Source organism: Pinus tabuliformis, chromosome J (genome assembly GCF_031772625.1).
Source record: "Pinus tabuliformis cultivar Carrire ecotype Pingquan chromosome J, CPIR1, whole genome shotgun sequence".
Taxonomy (NCBI): domain Eukaryota; kingdom Viridiplantae; phylum Streptophyta; class Pinopsida; order Pinales; family Pinaceae; genus Pinus; species Pinus tabuliformis.
Window position 1 is genome coordinate 590,610,535 of NC_142295.1, and position 7,570 is coordinate 590,618,104.

Consider the following 7,570-nt stretch of genomic DNA (forward strand, 5'->3'; position numbering starts at 1 on the left):
TGTTGACATCAATGAAAACAAATTCAAAAAATAAGGCTAGATTAGTTTGCAAAGTGTATGCGTAAGTGAAAAGCGTTGATTTTGAATAAATGTTTGCCCCAGCTTCCAAACTTGAAACAATCAAAGTGTTCCTAGCATTTGCATGTTTCATAAAGTTCAAAGTTTATCAAATGGATGTTAAGTCAACTTTCATGAATGGAGACTTAGAAGAAGAGGTGTATGGTGAACAAATAGAGGGATTCCAACTATCAAAAAATTAAGAATATGTATGCAAATTAAAAAAAGATATGTATGGACTAAAGCAGGCTCCTAAGGTCGGGTACTCAAGACTTGATAAATATCTATAGCATCAAGGATTCAAAAGGGGAACAATAGATAGAAACCTTTACATTAAATAAAACAATTAAAATTTGTTAATCATAGTTGTATACGTGGATGATTCATTTTTGGAATTTATGTTGACACAATGAGTCAAAGGTTTGTTGTAAAAATGCAGAAAGAGTTTGAAATGTCTATGCTAGCAGAATTATCATTCTTCCTAGGATTGTGGGTTGCTCAATTCGGTAAAGGTATATTCATCTTTGAAACCAAATACCTTAAGGAAATTTTGACGATGTTTGGAATGGAAAAATGTACACTAATCAACACTCCCATGGTCATAGGATGCAAACTAAGAAAATATGATGAATATCCATAAGTAAATAAAACATTGAACATGTCAATGATTGGAAGCTTATTATATTTGACAACATCAAAACTTAATATAATGCAAGCTATAGGATTGGTTTCAAGGTTTCAATCTGTACCAAAGGAGACACATGTATAGGCGGCAATAAGAATTTTCAGAAATCTGAAGAGGACTATGGAGTTTTCCCTACAGTACTCAAGCAACAAAAATTTCATCTTAATAGAATATACAGATGCGGGTTGGGCAAGAAGTGTTGATGATAATAAAAGAACCATATGTGGAGCATTCTTTTTGAGAATTTCCTAGTCTCATGGTTGAGCAAGAAAAAAAATTCAAGCTCTCTATCCACAACTAAAGTAGAATATATTGTAGCAATCGCATGTTATACTCAGGTCCTTTGTATGAAGCAGATTCTAAATAATATCAAGGAAAAATATGATCAACTTGTATCAATTATCTATGATAATACAAGTGCAATTAATATCTCAAAGAGTCGAGTTATGTATCCAAAGACAAAACATATTCCTATTGAATATCATTTCATAAAATAGGTAGCTAATCAAAAGGTTAAGTTGGAATACATTACTACTATAGAACAAATTGTAGATATATTTACAAAACCTCTTCTCATAGAGACATTTGAATATCTCAAACAGAAATTGGGAGTGATATATCTCTCATCTCATCAATTAAAGGAAAAGTGTAGTACCCCAAATCACATCAAGAAGATGGAAACTATAGAGATGAGTTGCAGTTGAAGAATGCTTGGAAACAATTGAAACATATTAATGACATGAGAAACAAAATAGGGACTTGTTCATTCAAATGCATCATCAAAGGCTATTACTGGAAGATGAGCAGAAAAAAGAATTGGATTTACATGCTCATAGAACATACGTTTAGGGGTGGTAGTCTAAAAAATAGGAGAATTATTACTGAAAATACACCAGTTTAAAGGGGAACCCTTTGTTATTGAATTCAAAGGAGTAGGATTTGTAGATAAAGTGAAGAATTGCATGCAGACATACTGACAGACAAGGGGAGTTCAACTTGCAAACAAATGGATAAGGGAAGTTTGACTTGTAGACAGGCAGACAGGGGGAGTTCAAATATTGCAGATAGCAATAGTTGACAGTGAAAAGGAGTTTAAATGCAAAAATAGAAAACATAAGGAATCTATAACAAGTGGGCATTCCTCAACATTTTGTCATGAATTCGTCTGAAGTTTCCATCAATAACAACTCATCAATAACAAAATGGGAGATTGTTGTCATTATGTTGTCTTTAAGTCATTGTCCTTGAAGTCAAAACAATGAGAAAACTCTTTGGTGTAATTCAATGAAAGAAAACGGCCCAAAAACAATCACGACCAAACCTCAAAAATTAGCCAAAGCAGAGTACGAAGTCGAAACCTCAAATTTGGAAAACCTAAAAATCCATAGATTGAAACACCAAAATTGGGCAAAACCTGAAACAAGGCGCAGAAAATTGGTAAGGAGTCAAACCTCAAATTTTGATGAAAAATATAAAATTTATTATAATGCAAATACCTTGCAAATCCAATGAATTTCGATCCTCTGTCATTGGTTAACAAACTGACACATCACTGACAACCACCGGTCTTTCTGTTGCTCGGCATATCAGCAATTTTACATTCGAGTTCATGGGATTTCTCAATATCCCTATATATGATACCCTTCGGTCAAGCCCTTGATCGTAGAGGCACCAACGTGTAGCACCTAAGGGCTAAGCACCACTCATAATCTTGGCATATCGATGTTTTACAAAGGCCTGTGTTCAAATAATTACTCAATACCCGATATGGGATTAGCTCCTGGTCACGCCTTTGATCATGCACCGTTAAGGTGCAGTGCCTAAGGGATTAATTCCCCTCGGCATATCACTGATTTCACAAGGAAGAACACTGTATTTTTCCAATATCTGATATATAACGGTGCTGGGTCACAATGCCCAATCACAAAATGTTAAATTGTAGTGCCTAAGGGCTTAAAGTCATCAACATATTTCCACATCGGTGATTTGGAAATTGCATGGTATTTTATTTTCCTGATGCTCTAGTATAGTGTATCCCTCGATCACGGTGCAAGGTCACATGGTTGATAAGGTATAGCACCTAAGGTATTAGAGCCCTTGGCATATAGGCATACCACCATTATAGCCAAAAAGTTGATGTTTGAGGATTTCCCGATATCTATTATAAAACGCTCATGGTCATAATACAGAAAAGAATATGAAGACGACTTAAAATTGTTATTTTCTGGGTTTTTTTGGACTACTCAATTTCATGGAAGTCATGAAAATTATTGATTAAGGGCTTATATCCCTCAGCCTATCAACCCAGAGAATTTGATGGTGTACCTAACATAGAAATGTGTTCGATATCCTGGTATCTCGATGCCTAGGATTTATCAACTAACAGGAAAGTTGCCAACATGTGATAGGAAAGTTTGATGTAGTTTAAATAGATTTTTTTTTTTATTTGAAAATTATGGAAATTTTGATAAAATTTTATAAGGATTTTTGTAAATCCAGGGTACAGCGTTTAAACTTCAAGATTTTGGGTGTCTTAAATGTAGGAATTTACAGGGTAAGTTCCTCAGAAAGAATACCAAAAGGACACCGCTCACAACCAGATCTCAAATCAATACACCAGTATTTTTGACGTGGTTAAAACCCTCAAAGTGCAAGGAGGGAAACAGTCCACGGCCTGTCCCAACGTGGGTACTACAGGCAATTTATTAATCAAAGAATGAAAATTTACATAAGCTTCTCTCATGCACGGATTACCCGAACAATGACCCTCCATGCGCTTTAAATAGAACTCATGGACCAATCGGGTGTCAAGCCACGGATCAAGTGTCGGTAATACCGAGGTGAGAGTGAACCGTCGAATCACTACATATCGTGACCGTCGGATTGTAAGTTACAAAATGTACAACGGTAAAGAAACACACTTTACCTAACTCTAACCTAACTCTATACTAGACCAAGTTGAACTTAACTATATCCTATGTGTCGGAATATCCTAACATCCCCCCTTAAGAACAACTTGGGATAAGATTGAAGGATTTACAAATATGACACAATAGGAGAAGGAAGGAGGCACTAGAGCCTATCCCCCCTTAGTGACAACTTCCTGAACTCCAAGCATATATCGAAGTTTAGTGAACTTCGCCTCTGTGAGAGCCTTTGTGAAGATGTCTGCAACCTGATCATCTGTTGGACAATATTGCACTTCAAGAACATGGTCATGAATGAGCTTTCTGATGAAGTGCATGTGTAGTTCAATGTGTTTGCTGCGCTGATGCTGGACTGGATCTTTGCATAGCTGAATGGCACTTTGATTATCACACCAAAGTGTGGTGGGATGCTGCTGCTCAAAGCCAAACTCTGATAGGATCTGACGAAGCCACAAGGCTTCCTTACTAGCTTCCACGGCACCACGATACTCTGCTTCTGCTGACGAAAGAGAAATGGCAGCCTGTTTCTTACAAGCCCATGTAATAGGTCCTGAACCAAGAGTGAAGACATAACCGGCAGTAGACTTCCGATCATCATGGTCACCAGCCCAATCAGAATCAGTGAAACCAACTAGCAGAGGAGCTGCTTTGGCACTGTAATGAATCCCAAACTGTATTGTACCTCGAACATAACGAAGTATTCTTTTAGCTGCTTTCCAATGACTTTCACGGGGGTTTTGCATAAAACGAGCAACAAGGCCAACAGCAAAGGAAAGATCAGGACGAGTATGGGTTAAATACAAGAGTTTTCTGACAAGTTGACGGTATAAGGTAGCATCAACTTCAGGAGAAGTACAAGAGACTGAAAGTTTGACTCCAGACTGAAAGGGAGAAGGGGCTGGCTTACAGTCTTCCATGTGAAAATGACGAAGAATATCACAAGCATACTTGGACTGGGAAAGGAAAATACCCTCTTGGGATTGCAAGACTTGAAGACCAAGAAAATAGTGTAAGTGTCTTCTTTTTAAGGCTGGACTTCACATGGTTTATAAGGTTGGGATCACTACCAGTAAGAATAAGATCATCAACATAAAGAACAAGGATGATAAGAGAGTTGCCCACTTTCTTGGTGTAGACAGTATTGTCAGAATGACACCTAGAAAAGCCAGATTCTAAAAGAAAGCTATCCATTTTGGCATACCAAGCCCGAGGAGCTTGCTTGAGGCCATAAAGGGATTTCTTAAGTCGACAAACAAGGCTGGAGTCTGTTTGTATGAAGCCAATGGGTTGTTCCATATAGATTTCTTCCTGCAAGTCCCCATGCAAGAAGGCAGATTTAACATCCATCTGATGGACTTCCCATTTTAAAGAGGCAGCAAGGGAAAGAACAAGGCGGATAGAGTTCATTTTGGCAACAGGGGAGAAGGTTTCAGTGTAGTCAATGCCTTCAACCTGTGAAAAGCCCTTAGCAACGAGACGAGCTTTATGTTTATCAACTTTCCCATCTGGTCCATACTTGGTTCTGTAAACCCATTTACATCTAACAAGTTTGCGTCCCTTTGGTAGAGGAACAAGATCCCATGTATCATTTGTCATCAATGAATGATATTCTTCATTCATAGCTGCTTCCCAATGTGGATGGCCTGAAGCTTCTGCAAAAGTGTCAGGATCATGATTTACTGGAGCTTGAGCCAGTAAAGAAGAGGCTCTTTCAAACTGAGAACGTGTACGTCGCTGATCTGTAGGATCACCGGCAAGATCACCTGCTGCATCCCGAGTAGCACGGACCCATCTTGGAAGTTGAGGATCCTGAGAAGGTGGGGGAGGATTATCATCCTCGCTTTCATCATCTGAAGAAGAAATGTTTTCAAAAGTAGAAGAGATAGGAAGAGGTGGCACATCCGCCGGACTAGGCTCGCAGGCCGATTTATTTTCATCAAATTTTACATCTCTTCTAATGATAACATTTTTGGACTTAAATGGAATAAGTCTATAACCTTTTACATCTTCAGAATATCCAACAAAAGTACATTTCTCACTCTTAGGTTCTAAAGCTTTATGCTTTTCATCTGGAATATGGGCCCATGCTTCACTTCCAAACACACGAAAGTGACTTACATCTGGTTTAATGGAACTCCAAGCTTCTTCTGGAGTGATATTCTCTAGAACCTTAGTAGGAGTGCGATTGATTATATAATTTGCACAATTAATTGCTTCGGCCCAAAAACTAAGACTGAGTCCTTTAGATTGCAGCATACAATTAGCCATTTCCTTTAAGGTGCGATTTTTCCTTTCAGCTACACCATTTTGTTGTGGAGTGTATGGAACAGTATGTTGCATTTGAATTCCATTTTCGGTGCAAAAGTTGATGAATGTGTTTTTAACATATTCTCCACCATTATCAGTTCTTAGCTTAAGAATTTGATGTCCAGATTGTTTTTCAACAAAGGCTTTGAAGGCCAAAAAGGTGTTAAATACTTCGCTCTTGAGTTTTAAGAAGTATACCCAAGTGCGTCTGGAGAAATCATCAATGAAAGTTAAGAAGTACTTGCAGCCAGAGAATGAAGCAACAGGAAGAGGACCACATAAATCACTGTGCACAAGCTGTAAAGGGGCTGAGGCGTGCCAAGAGGCACGTTTGTCAAAACTGTCCCGATGATGTTTTCCGAGTACACATCCGGAACAAACACCATCTCTGCAAGATACCATAGGAAGACCTGTCACCATATTTTCTTTACATAGATGCTGAAGGGAGCGATAGTTTAAGTGACCAAATCGCTCATGCCAAAGTTTGCTCACTTCATCATTATGAGCAACAAATACTGAGGGAAGATTTGATGACCCAAAGTTGTGAAACTTATACAACCTTTTGGAATCATCAGCAAGACCAGTAGCTAGAATCTGTTTAGGATCTTTTAGATCCTTGATTACAACATCATGAGGTGAAAATTCAACAATTTTACCTTCACCTGAATGAGTTATCTGATAGACAGATAGAAGGTTGCAGGATAAGGTTGGAACACATAATACATCATTAAACTGACCATTGTCTAGATGAACAGTTCCAGTCCCTACAACATTAAGAGATCTATCATCACCAATATATATATTTTTGGTGTTACAATCATTTAAAGAAGAAAACATGGCTTGATTTTTGGCCATGTGACAAGAGGCTCCAGAATCAATGAGCCACTCATGAGAATGAGAAGAAGAAGAAGATACATTTAATGCATAACCAGACTGAGATGATTGATAATGACATGCAGAAAGTGCCATTCCGGAAGTTGAAGTTGAAGTAGGCTCCACATGGATGTTATGTTTCTTCATTGCGGCTTCCAAGGCTTCCATCTTCTTAAAGCATTTAGATTCTAAGTGGCCATCTCGATTACAAAAGTTACAATGTCTATCAGTCTTCTTCCATTTGTTTTTATTGGTCTTATCATTTTGCTGAAATGATCTTTCATTTTGAGGCTGAGATGGTTTAGGACCATTCTTTTGAGGATATGACTTCTTAGGATTCTTTGAATTTGGTTGCTGCTGGGCGGCTAACGCTTTCGTGGAAGAGTTTCCAAGATTAAGAAGACCAAGGTGTAAGAGTTTTTCTTGTTCTCTTATTAAGGAATCACAAAAGGAGTCAAAGGAAGGGGCCTTGTATTCTTGTCCTTGACAAATGAAAGCTTCCCTTGTAGAATGGAAAGTGGAAACAAATACAGAGTAGGCTGGTCCCAACTTAGTAAGGATGGAATAAATAAGGTTACCATCTTCTTTCTTAACTTTAACACCTTCCAAGAGATATCTAAGGGTCTTGAATTTGGACAAGAAATCTTCAATGCAAGAAAAATTATTAGGATCCAAAGTAAGCAGCTCATTTTCAAGTTGATGGGCTCTAATTTCATTTTTA